The sequence below is a fragment of the Protopterus annectens genome, chromosome 3.part1 (genome assembly GCF_019279795.1).
Source record: "Protopterus annectens isolate FY-2018-M chromosome 3.part1, PAN1.0, whole genome shotgun sequence".
Lineage (NCBI taxonomy): Eukaryota > Metazoa > Chordata > Ceratodontiformes > Protopteridae > Protopterus > Protopterus annectens.
Window position 1 is genome coordinate 47,548,494 of NC_056732.1, and position 13,465 is coordinate 47,561,958.

Here is a 13,465-nt window from a genome sequence, read left to right on the forward strand (position 1 = left end):
TCATTGTTTCTTTTACTTTTCTCACAGACTCACAGGTTTTTCTCACAGACCTCAGAGGTGTACAAAGAGGGTTAGGATAGCTTGTATAGGAGAACTGTAATGTTTAGGAGCAATGTGAAATGCATTACTGCAGTCATTTTTTTCTACTTTCCTCACAATCACACATGAGGCACACATACTGGTGGCTGCTTCTGGGGGTAGTAAACGTGAAGAATGATGAGGCATATGCTATGTATATGTATGACAGCAGCCACTTGAAATACATAACTGTGGCCATCAGAATCTCTGCTTTCATCCCAATCTAACACCAGAGGGATGCACAGGTAGTAACTGTCTTTTTTGGGAGGGGGTTAAGGGAGGCAGGAGTATTCTCATATAGGGTTAGTGTACCCTCTCAACAATTGTCTTCTTAGTTTATTGTGAGCCATCATTTTGTCAGCTTTGAACAAAAAGCCTTGAGCACTACCTAGGTCTTCCTTGAAATACTGATGTTTTTAGTTCAGGGCAGCCATTGAAATAATGCTTTAAAATGCACCACAGACATCTATTTCCCCAATCTGGGACAAGAATGTGATATAAAAGAACTTGAGCAGGAGGGAGTGTACAAACATGTAGGAACTGATGAAGGATCAGTAATAAAACATGAACAAATGAGAATAAAACAACTCTGTAAACAATACTTCAGAACACAAACTAATACTGAAAACAGCCCTGACGTTTAGGAATAAAGCCCAAACTATAAAGAAACTTGCTCTTCTTGATATAATCTATAGTTCTAGTGTTAACAGCTGGCCCAAAAGGGTACAGGAAAACAATAAAAAATGCTTCACGCTTACCAAATATATACAAAATGCTTACAGCAATCTGCAATACTACCCAATTAACAAATTTAAATAAATATGTATACATAGCAAACAAGTTATTTACAGTAACAACTGCAGCTAATGTACAATACAAACAAATGTTTTTGCCCCACCCTTGCTTTAATATACCAACTCCACAGCTGGATAAAAGGTGGGGCAAAGGATACATATCAGCAATGGTGACTCACGGACTGAGAACCATGTCCACTATAACGCACATTATCAGCTGAATTTGATCACTCTAGCACTCAATTAGCTTCAAATGCAGCCACCAGTGACACTCAGATTAGTACTTGGCCACTTCATACTTCAGTCGTTCACCGATGACCATTACCAACATATCCAGTCTGCATTGTGCTGTTCACTCCAAGGATTCCTCACCCTTGTCATCTTCTGTACCCCTCTGCTGTATGTGAATGGCATGCATGACCACCTCTTAATAGCCATCTACATATCCAGTCAGTCGCTGCACCCCTCTACTGTAATGCGAACAGCTATCTACATATCCATTCAGCACTGAGCAGCCTGTTCCTAAGAACACCTCAGTTTAAGTTTTTAATTCATTTACTAGTTTGTCTGCAGTTACACAGAGGGTATAGATACATGTACATCTCCCCTGCAGAGATGCACATGATCCCTGCCCCCTATCTATACTCACTTGTATTCAGTTTTTAGGAGCATCATTTTTTTCTAGTTACTAGTTTCCCCTTTTTGCACCATCAGATTGGTAGTAGCTTCTTACATTTTTGCTGCCCCATATCAATATCTGCTTGTACAGACCACCATTTATTACAGACTTGGCTTCTGCACCATCTATATGGTTAATCCCCATGAGCTCCCACACATCCAGTTTTGTTGTTTCTGTCCCTTCCCCCTTTTGAGGCACACATATACAAAGTTTAATGCTGCACTCTGTTTGTTTCTGCAATACATATATTGGCATTTATGAAAAGGGCTACTCTAAACACCATGCACTGCCAATTCCTGGCTGGGACTAGGGTGCATGGCTCTCTGCTCTCCCACCCCCATCTCAATTACCTTGTCCATTGCCCAGTTTATTGCCCAGTAACCATGACCTTATAACAAAGTAACTAACAGCTGGGCAAGCTCCCTCACTTTCACTCTCGCTCTTCAGTAATAAACATTTCAGTACTACAAACAAAACCCGCTACAAAAATGTGCACCTCATTACTATCTAGTATTACACTTCATCCATCTCAAGCAAAAGACGTACATAACGTCAAGAAAAAACTCAGTCCGGCACACTGGACCCAATAAAGGCACCTGGATGGAATCGCAATCCTAGACCAAACAGTCCAAATATAATAAAATCTTTAATGTCACAAAAAGGGATCAGCATCAATCTATCTTTATTGCATTTTACATTTTTGGACTTTTTCTCCCTGGGCCTCCGCTGAAAAAAGGCAATGGCTCAGTCGGACACTCCCGGTCAACAAATGCAAAATAAAATAAAATAGATAATCAAAGGGCAAATGGTGAGGGTTGCCCGTATGACCACTTTGAAAGATGACCTAGTAAATGAACTCAATTTTATTGAGGACCTTTTTGTGACTAGGGGTTATCCGCAAAGATTTGATTTTCATCAAAACTGAAACGTTGAATGGTGAGGTACAAGATGCAGTCCTCTGATGGCTCTTAGGGAAGATATTACAAGTGAGGGGTCACTTGGTGGTGGTCAGGATGCCCCCCCCAGGGACATCTGGCGGGTATGAGGCGAGATGTAGGTCAAGATCAAGAATTATATTTTGTGACCAATTTCCATAGAGATACCCTGGAAGTTAAAAAATATCATTCAGAGGTATTGGGATCTTTTTTCTAAGTGTGCCTAATAGTTTGGATGTGTTCGAGGATGGTGAAATTTGGGTTCAGAAGATGACCAAACCTGAAAAACTATTTTGATGCTACCACATACCATAAGGAGAATAATAGTAGAAAAGGTACCTTTAAGTGTAGGATGTGTCCCCAGTGCCCATATATTTCTAATTTACCAAAACTATGATTTTCCTGTACATTTGAAAGACTAATACCAACTGGATATTACAGTTGTTATACCAAAGAGGTGGTTTACTTGGCTTATTGTGTTGAGTGTTTCTCATACTATGTGGAGAAAACAGAGAAAATTAAAATAAAGGATCTACGAGCACATGTATGAGATCAGTAAAGGAAAAGAAACTAATGCCTTGTATAAGCATTCTTTATGCTGCACCCAGGCTAGTTTCAGGTTCTGGGTATTGGAGCAGGTTAAAGTTTTTGACAGGGGTGGGGAGTGGGAAACCAGTCGAGTACAGAGAACTTATGTCGCAGCTGAGGATGGATGCCTGTATTCCTCCTGGTTTAAATTACTACTATTCTATTGTTCCAGCACTAAAAAGAAGAGCCTCAAAATTACTGAGTACAAACAAAAGATTTCACATTTTTTACAATTAAATTAGTATGTACATTTTCATACATTTTAATATACTGAGTGCAACTAGCTGTAACAACAAAAAAGCATATATATGTTGCCTGTTTTTCTTACTAATGGTCAACAGTTTCAGTATTTTTTATCCATATGTATTTTGTGTTCATTAGTTAAGAGATTTTTAGTATCAATTAGTTAGGGACCAGTAGAATTTCAATGATGTAATTAATTGGATGGATAATGGCGTTAAGTGTTTGATGGAAATGGTGGCGTATTCTGATGAAGTTCCCTGTTGTGGAATGAAAGTGCTTAATCCTTTCAGGCACTTTGTGACATTAAAGATTTTATTATATTTGGAAAGGTGGTCTGGAATTGTGACCCCATTCAGGTGCCTTTACTGGGTCCAGTGTGCCGGACAGAGTTTTTTTCTTGGTATTTGTTTTGTTTGTTCTTGACTCAGTCTTTCCATCAGGTTTTTTTTTACTGGTACATACATACATAATACCACCAGTATAAACATTATTATCTCTCCACCACTCTCTTTCTAGTAAGTTGGAATTCCCCTAAATCAAACACCTAAAAAACTCCAAACCGTACCATCACCAATAAATTAAACATTTTTTTCCCTAACTGTACCTCACCACATTTGCCTAAAATCATCTTCAATACAAAGTTAATATAGCATAGATTGCAATCATTTCCTATACATTTTATGGGTTTATCTTTACATGTGCGGAATGCACATGTATGAAATACAAAAGTCCGAAAGGACTTTTTCAAGTTTTCGGAAGGCCGAAAGTAAAATGCATTGAATGTGCAGTGAGCGAATGCACAGTAATGTTCGTTCATTGCAGATTTGGCATTTTGGTGGGAGGTGCACTATAGTGGGATCAGGAAGTGGACTCTTTCCCCACTGTAGTGCAACCTTGGAGTTAGAATAATAAAGTAGGAGGGGGTGGGGGGTGCAGTCCCCCTGCATTATGCTTTGTCTTTGAATTGAAGTTCGAAAATCAGCTAATCTTGTTTTCGATTTGCTGATTTTCGAACTTCGGTGCAGATCGGACTGACGATTTTAGTCATTCTGGTTCGCACAAAGGGCCGTTTGGTAGGTTGATTTTCAACCTTTCGAAGGTAAACCATTTTATGATAGAATATTCTACCTTCCCAATGCTGAGCCCGCTGTACATCTTTATAATGGAGTCACACAGACACACACACCGATCTAAGTACCAGTAAGTCCATTTTTATTTTGTATTTAGATTTTATTTTATTTTACATTTTTTTACTGGGAAAGTCTGACTGGGCCAATGACCCATTTTCATCAGAGGCCCGGGGAGAAGAGCTCCATACAAAGGATATACACAAGTTATTTAACAAAAAGAAAAGAATTTACACAAATGGAGAATTTTAACAGAGGAAAAAAATTACATTTACCAATACAAGCATATTTAAGGTGATTACCCAGTATATACTAAAGATGATTAATCAATACATACTTCAGACCTAGATGGTTTAGTGTATGAATGTAGCAGCAAGGAACATAATCCTATACCAGACTCATTGATAGCACGAGTAATAAGCAACCTGGGAAGGGAGGCAGCAATTGTCAGTTTAGAGCGTGGGGGGGGGGGGGGGGCAGAGAAGAATATCTAAAGTGCTAAGGAGTTTGAGGCTGACAGGCATGCTTCTGATCATTTCACATGTACAGTGAAACTGGCAGAAATCTGATGATAGAGTACAGACTAGTAATAATATGTGATGTCAAGTATAAAAAAGAAAAGTGTAAAAGGGGGGTACTGGAAGCGTAACATGTAACATTCTGTACAAAAGAAAGAGAAGAGAAAGAAAAGGAATATAGGCAATCAGGATAAAGTAGAACTTTTATTTATTTATACATTTGCTACTGGATTTCCAGGAGCTCCAGGTTAGGGTTGTGGGTAAGTTGGTATTTTTGACAAATACAGATGCGTCCTCAGCTGCCCAAGGACTGAAGGCATGAGATGCGCAAAACTCTGGTATACAGGGAATACTGTCACTGTATTGAAACCATGTCTCACTAGCTACACAGATATGACTGTGTTAGAGTTGCAGGAGGGTCTCAACTCTAGGCATCTTTCTATTTAAACTCCTAGCACTGAGTGGTGGCACCATAAAGCTGTCCAAAATGGTATTTGAGTTTGCTACATAGAATTTCAAGCAGGGATCTGACTAAAAAAAGTCAGTACAAGGTGGCGGTGGGGGGAGGTTTTAGCCAGTACGCAGAAGCCCTGCTATGGTTCATAGGTGTTTACTAGGCTAATGACCACAAGGTCCTTTTTAAGCCTAGCCATGCATTCCAAATCTCTGACAAGTTCTGGTACCCTTGATAGGCGTAATCTGGGCTTGGGAGATTAACCATTTACAAGATGTCTGTGTCCATTAGAGACATAGGTGTCAAGACAGGGATGAATTTCCTGCACCCCATTCAATTGTCCAAGTTACATTTGAAAATGGCTAGGGAGGAACTCTGCTTCACATGGATGGGCAGCCTGTTCCAGAAAAGGAGGTAGTCCCTGGGATACCTACCCATCTCCCCAGCAGGTCTTATTTACATCACGAGTGAGGTTTAAGTCTTTAGAAAGGATAATTCTGGTGTGATTTGTTTTGTGGCTATGCAGGAGGTCCATCAGAGCACAGCCCGACAATGCCTTGTATGCCAGGCACAGATCTCCCTTCAACAGCCTTTAGGAGACTGAATACAGGGATAGCGGCCTTGAAGTGGTCTACATAGGACATTTTACTTAGCATTGAATTCTTTTAGTGAGGAACCTCTGTGGACTTTCCAATTGTTGGATATGCCTGGTTAGGTACACACCAAAGGGGGCACTGTACTCAATGATAGGTCTGGTGAATGCTGAATACAGTGGAACAATGACTTCCTTGGCCTAGATGCCATACTTTGGTTTATAAACTGCACAACATAGAATGATTTTCTCACTACTGTAGACACGTGATGGTCAAAGGCTAGATTACTATCTGTGTGTGTCCTCAAGTCCCCGACTACCAGGGCAACTCTTGGGGTGTGTTGGCAATATGATAGTTACCAGGGGTGGAAGACTTCCAGGAGGATACTATTAGCATTTCTTAGCATTTAGTTTTAATCCATGGCTCTGACACCATTTGTTTGCATCAGCCCTTCCTGGAAAACACTTGTGTGAGTGAAGGATTCTAGGACAGCTCTTAATTTACAATCTGCAAATTTAGTCAGCCAGAGGCCACTGACATTGGCCCCGATTTCACAGAAGTAAATGGCAAAAAGGAGCAGTCCAAGGACTGATCCCTGTGGGACTCCACTTGCTACTGGCCTTTTTGTAGAAAGGGACTCCCCAATTCTAACTTCCTGGGTTCTGTCTGTGAGCCAGCTGGCTATCTATTGGGTGACGAAGGGTTTATATCAAACCTCTTGAGTTTGTTAAAGCCAGAGTGGGGTATTGTCTCAAATGCTTTGGCCAGGTCAAGATAGGCAGTGTAAACTGTTTTTCCCTCATCTATTGCTTTGGTGACGTTCTCAAAGTAGTCCACAAGGTCGAGTTGGGATGACTTGCCCTTGATGAAACCATACTTGGTTGGGTCCAGTGCCTACAGGTTTCTTATGTCATTAATCATTACAATTGTAATTCTTTGCATAGGAGACTAGTGAGGTAAATTGGTCTAACATTTTTAGTGTCTGTAGATGGCCCACCTTTGTGCAGAGGTATTACTGTTGCTGTTCTCCATTAGTGAGGCATGAAGCCTGGTTTGGAGGCAACAGTTAAATAGTAATTCCAGAGGCCCTGACAGGTCATGTTTCATGCTATTTAGAAGGCATCCTAGGATATTGTCTGGGCCCACTGATGCAGTGTTCTAGGCCTTAGAGAGTATTAAGTACCAGTTACCTAGTGATAGTAGGGCGAGTAATGTTTGGTGGCATTTCCTCATGGAAAGTTGAGGGGGAAGACAGAGGTTGAAGTTGGAGCTGAATTTATCAGCCAGTAGGTTTGCTACATCTTCTGGCTCAGTATAGGTGGCCCCACCAACTACGAGCTCTGCATACAGTTGTGTATTGCCTTTGAGGTTGAGGGCATAGCTAAAGAATGCCTTGTGGTTGCCCTTTGCCTGTGAGGCCAAATTTACCTCAAATTTGGTTTTGATAAACTTTATTTGCCCTCTCAGTTGTTTTAGTTTGAGGAGTACTTTTATCCTGCTGGGTGCTGCACCTCCTAACTTTTGCCATGGTTTTCTTCCTTCTGCTATACAACCTACTGACGTTGTTATCCCACCAGGGTTGCTTATTTTTGAGTTAGTTCTGCACTTTCTCCTGGTGGGTACAGCTCCCTTTATGCAGCTGTTAACATGCTTGTATGAGGTTTCTGTGAAGTTCCGCATAGGCAGCAATGTTCACATTGTTTATGGGGGCTTGAAATTTTGCCAGGTTATCACTTAATAGTAGAACGTCAGCCTTGGAATAGCTCTGGAATACTTCAGGGTTGGCTGGTGTTTCAGGTTTTATTTCAACTTCAGAGGAGACCATTTTGGGGTCCGTCCTTACCAGAAAAGACATTACACTAGGGGGTATATGTAGCACTCCCCTATCTTGGTGAGGAACAGATGCAGTAAGTCTGCACCCCTGATCGATGTATTGACAAATCTGGTCCAGAGGGGTTGTTAACAAAACCCAGGCATCTCTGTGCCTATATGTTTGGTGTTGTATAGTATTCCCAGTTAATTGTGAGGTAATTAAAGTCACCCATGAATATGGTATTTTGTTGTATGGTGAATGATACCAACAGTTTAAATACATGTTATGGGTTTCCCGGGTCATAGAGGGGAACCCTACAGCTTGCAAAGGATTGGTAAGCAATTTTGCCTATGGTGATTTGAACTTGGAGAAGCTCAAGTGCACTGTCCTGTTCGACCAGCCTCAAGGTATATTTATTTGTGATGTAAATTCGAGACACACAGATGGGGATTAAAGGCGGAGGTAACAGCTGATCTAAAAGTGTGGAAGGCATTACAGCCTTGCACTGCCGGTGTGCTATCTGCAGCTTTAAACCACGTCTAAGAGACTGCACAGGATGTCAACATTCTCTGCGGTGGGGAGAGATTGTAGGGAGTGGAGTTTTTTGTTTAGATTCCAAGCATTGAGCAGTAACACATTTAGTTTTTTCTTGGTTTGGATTTTCTACATCAAAAGCATTTTCAGCTTGGCATCGTCTAAAAAAGGCCCTGCGGGGAAGGACAATGCTATGACCAATATTTGAAAGCCTAGACAGGAATGCAGGATGGTCTGCTGTCCATCTCCCTCCATGCTGACAAATATTGTACCCCCTTAGAAATGCACCAGAAACTAAGCCAATTACTAAGTCAGTCATCATCTGTTCATATTGTGGCATCATCCTTGGAGAAGATAAAATGCTGCTCTGTGCTAGACTCATACCAGCTTGGGGCACGTATTCCAAGATCTCCATGATGTCGCTCTTCATATAGTCTAGGGAGGTACGTCTCAGGTCATTTACACCCACATGGACTATGACAGAATCATATTGGTACCTGTGAGGTACATCCCGGGTCATTTACACCCACATGGGCTAGGATAGAATCATATTGGTACCCGAGAGGTACGTCTCAGGTCATTTACACCCACATGGACTATGACAGAATCATACTGGCACCTGTGAGGTACGTCTCAGGTCATTTACACCCACATGGACTATGATGGAGTCATACTGGTACTTTTAGTGCAATGACTTGAATGTGTATAATATGGTGGATCCTGGCTCCTGATAAGCAACTGACCGTGACTTTCTCCTTACTCAGCCTGGTGAGTAGGACATCAGTGTGTCCCATGATCAAGTTTCCAATGACCAGAATGTTGGATTGTGTGGTGGCTTGCCTTATGGGCTTAGAAATAGAGGCTCCATGAGATGTGACTCTGTGTTGATGTGGGTGCTTTGAAAAGGAGTGAATTTGGGGGTGTGGAGGGTATTTATGTGTACTTCATCTAGGAGATCCTTGGGTTTAGGAAGGTTACATTTAAGTGCCTCAACATATGTGGGTCTATGTGTCTGTCCTGAACTGTGTGCATAGGTGCAGTATGTACTACTGACAACCTGATATACATTAGGAGTACTTTTATGCGAGAGCTTTGCCTCCAGTCACATTGGGTATGTGAGGAATGTATTTACACAATCATTTTGTTTGAGAATTAACTGGTTGTCAGTAAACATTAGGTAATGTTTACATTGCCTCAAAATGCCCATATTCGCCAAGTGGTAACAGAGACCGTGGGGAAAGTTCATATCCTTGGCAACAGGTCCTTTTTTATTGTTTAGACGATTGGAGTAAGAACATACCTCTCAACCTCCAGAGGAGAGAATCAGGGACACAGGACCTTAAAATGAGGGACAATCTGGGACACCTAATTAACATAAAATTTGCATGTTTAAATAAACAGTTAATGGAAACGCCCACATACATTCAGTTACTTCAACCCTCATTGATTTGCAGAATACCAACTCCTGCCTCTCTGTATGATCAATGACTGCAGTGGTGCACCTGCACCACATAACCAGCTAGCAACCGAGTAAGTAGTAACTAGTTAGGTTACTTACCAGTTTCTGCAGGAAGAGAAGGCAATTAAAATCCAGTCAGCATTGCACAACAATCCTTAGACTTGCTGGGAAAAATTATGAACTTCAACCTGTTACTGGCAGGAACCGAGAGGACATGCTAATGATAAATATGCCATCTCACTTTGGAGATCATTCCAGGGTAAACTTTCATACATTTGTCCAGATTAGCTTTTTTATTAGTACATTAACTGTATTAAGAAAAAATTAACCGCAACCTACTCAAGTGGAGGAATTTTTTTACAGTAAATAATTGCTTTAGGGTTTTAACATTAAACCTACAGGGAAATCTGAGTTCTCAGGAAACTTGTTTTCTAGCATTGTCATCAGGTACAGAGGAACTCAACACACAAAGTAAAGGGAGTTAAATGGTGGACACTTGTTCTCTCCAAATATTGGAAATGCAATTGCAGCTACTTTAGTTTCAGCATCCTTTATACAGCCCTCACACTGAGGTCATGAGTTTGGTGATTATGCATGGTGTACTGCAGATTTGGTTTCCAACTCCCACAGTCTCAACTTTGCATACTGAGAAAATCTAAGCAAGCTATTTAAACAATCACATCTTTTGAGTTACCCCAGTTATGAACAGTTATATGAACTGCATCTCATAAAAATAAATGCATCAATAAGTGCATCATACATTAATCAGCCAAATCTCTAGTGTGCATTCGGAATAAACCCGCACCTTGTATTATTTTACCTTAGCAAGTTTCTGAAGAGGATCACCGATCTACATCAGAACAAAAAGGCTTACCTTTCTGGAGAACCATGCTGCAGTCCTTCCATTGTGTTCCTATGCTCTGGAATGGCATTACTTGTGTGAAAGATGCGATCAAAGCAGCCTTTGCTCTAGTAGTATTGTATTCTCTAGGCTTGTCCTTCACCACTTTTGCTCCTTTCTGATGAGATTTCATGTCGCACAAACCTCAGACCTCTTGGGAAAAACGGAGCTTCTTTTTTCCACTCTGCACATTTCCTTCAGAAATCCTTAATACGACTCCCAACACACTATGGAACAGCCCTCCAGCCTTCTTTCTTCCTCATGACGAGTTTTCAGCTGCAAGTCCAGTTTTTAAGCCAGACACTAAGATCTGTATCGGCGTAGTCCTCTTACCTTCCTGTTTAAAATAATGAACAAACAGACCCCTGCCGTACTCTGTTATTATACAGAGTTGCAGATTGAGCGGACCTAATTGAATACAAAGTATACCAGGTCCGCTGCAGCTGCTTCCGCATACCAACACTAATGCTGTACATGAAGCTGACTGTCCACATGCAAATTAGATGCATTAAAGTGACACACTGACTGGCTGTCAAATCTACAGCCAGAACAGAGGTCACTTGACTGCAAATCTCAGGTGTACTTGCACCCAAATCGGGTGTGAGAAATTAAGCTTATTTAAGCTTAAAAATGGGTTTTCCCAGGTAATTCATGATGATTGAGAACTATGAGTACGAATGTAATGTCAGGACCATCTGGTTTGAAACTCTGGGAGTAATGCTCGTCACTGCAAACTAGTTGCCCTGTGTGCAACTAGGTGTTTGTGAAATTTCAAAGATACTTTTACAGGAAAAAATGTCAACTCGGAGATGCAAGCCACCTCTGGCAAAACAGTCTCATCTACCAGCTCATCCCAGATCAATACATACTGGGTCCCTTTCAATTACATCAACTACTTAGCCAACTGTTAAACCCAATAGTCTTGTCTTCATATCTTTGCATCACTCCAGGTGAAAGCAAGATACTAAAGACTAGCGTCTTCCCTGCCTCTGACACATGCATAGTATGTCCCATCTCTGCCTCTAACACATACATAGTATGTCCCATCGTGTCTCTTTGCAAGTCCTTCGAGATGCAGCACCCAAGGTCATTCAGTTCCACATGGGAAGCAGTTAACTCCTAGTGAAATATGTCTGGATTAGGGATCCTTAGAACCCTTGGGGCATTACAAATCCTGGCAGCAGAAAAACTGCTTACAAGGGTTCCACTAGTTTGGTTGACAGGGAGTCTGGTGATTTAAAACTGACCACATTTGAATTGACCACATTTGGTTGATTATACAGATATTCGACAAGTGTGCGAGACTGACAATGCACAGGTAGGGTAATATTCCCTTTCCCTTGGGATTGTGTGATCTCTGAGTTAGCATGTATAATTAAGCAGGGTGTGTGGGGAGGTACATGGGGCCCTGCCAAAAAAAAAAATGTTTTACAGTTGCACACGTCAAGGTTCTTCCTTGGCGCATGCATAATAAGTAGCCGAAGTTTTGGTTCAATGCAGAGTGGTTTACCTTAAAGATGTCTACTTACATGTTAGCTGACAATATGAAGGTAAATCACTTACAGTCAACTTTGTTTTTGTCCTGTCTGTATCATTAAAAAAAAAAATCCAAATTCAGCATCTCTTTGTATATTCATTCAAAAAAAAAAAAAGTTTTTTAAAGAAATTCTTAGTGTTACTAAAATGCCCAAAAATACAAAGGATTGTTTTCACACTTCAAACACAGTCTGAATGAGGATGTCCTGTAACAAATCAATATAAATACTTAGCACATCACTTTGCCTGGAATGCTAACTAATAAAACTTTTCCTTTAATACATTTGGACAGAGGCAATAAAAGGTAAAACAGACAAATTATTTTCTTTGAAGTGATTCTAAATAAGACAACTCCGTAAAGATGAAGTTTTGTATCTCAGTGGTGAATGGCATCTTATTAATAATCAAAATGATTAGTGGTGTATGGCTTCTTATTAATAAGCAAAATGATTGTCCCATTTAATTACAACTTTAATTGCACATTTTTTAATTAATGTTTTATAAACCTCTAATGCATCTTATGCTTCTGGAGGGCAACAGAAAAAATAGACAATAATATTGGCCCATCACCTACAAAACGTCAGTCACAAAATGAAATAACCAACAGAAAAACAAAGCTCAAAGCCATGAACAGCCAAAGATACTATAGGCAGACTAAAGTCTGAACTCAGATTTCCTTGTATTATGGGCAACTAGCAAGTGTTGAAGCACTGCTACACGGTTCTACAGCCCTACTCATTAGGCAGATCTGCTGGCTAAAATTATTTCTCCAAATGCATGTGGTCATGTGTCACTGTGTAATGGCAGCCATTAATCAGTGGATTTGTGGGTCCAGGTTCCATTTACCCACACATTTACAGTGATGTCCCCACCACCACCATCAGTTTCAATAATAGTCTTTGTAGCACAGCCATGAAAGACTGTGTCCAGGTCAGACTGCTATAATCACAGTTTGTTTTGCTAGTTTACTACCACAATCTTCCATCATCCTAACAAAACATTAGGTGAGGTTGTTGTCTTGCGCGTTTTATTTCGCTGGTCTCATCTTTCAGCTCTGTGTCCAAGACCTTCACTGCTATCAGGGTTAAAATGATGTCCTGTGAGTTTCTCAATGCTTTTTTTTTTTTAAGCAAAGGAATAAATGCCGATACCTTCCAGTCTACTATCTGACTTAACATGGCTTAACAGTAGTTTCAGACACAAAGTTCCCCTA

The 13,465-nt window shown here is 40.7% G+C and overlaps 1 protein-coding gene across 3 annotated transcripts in view; it reads right to left on the bottom strand.

The window, feature by feature from the left end:
• The window catches only part of ESRP1 (epithelial splicing regulatory protein 1), a 627,793-nt gene that overhangs the window by 404,179 nt on the left and 210,149 nt on the right, over window positions 1-13,465 (bottom strand). The gene's annotated exons all lie outside the window — the stretch shown is intronic.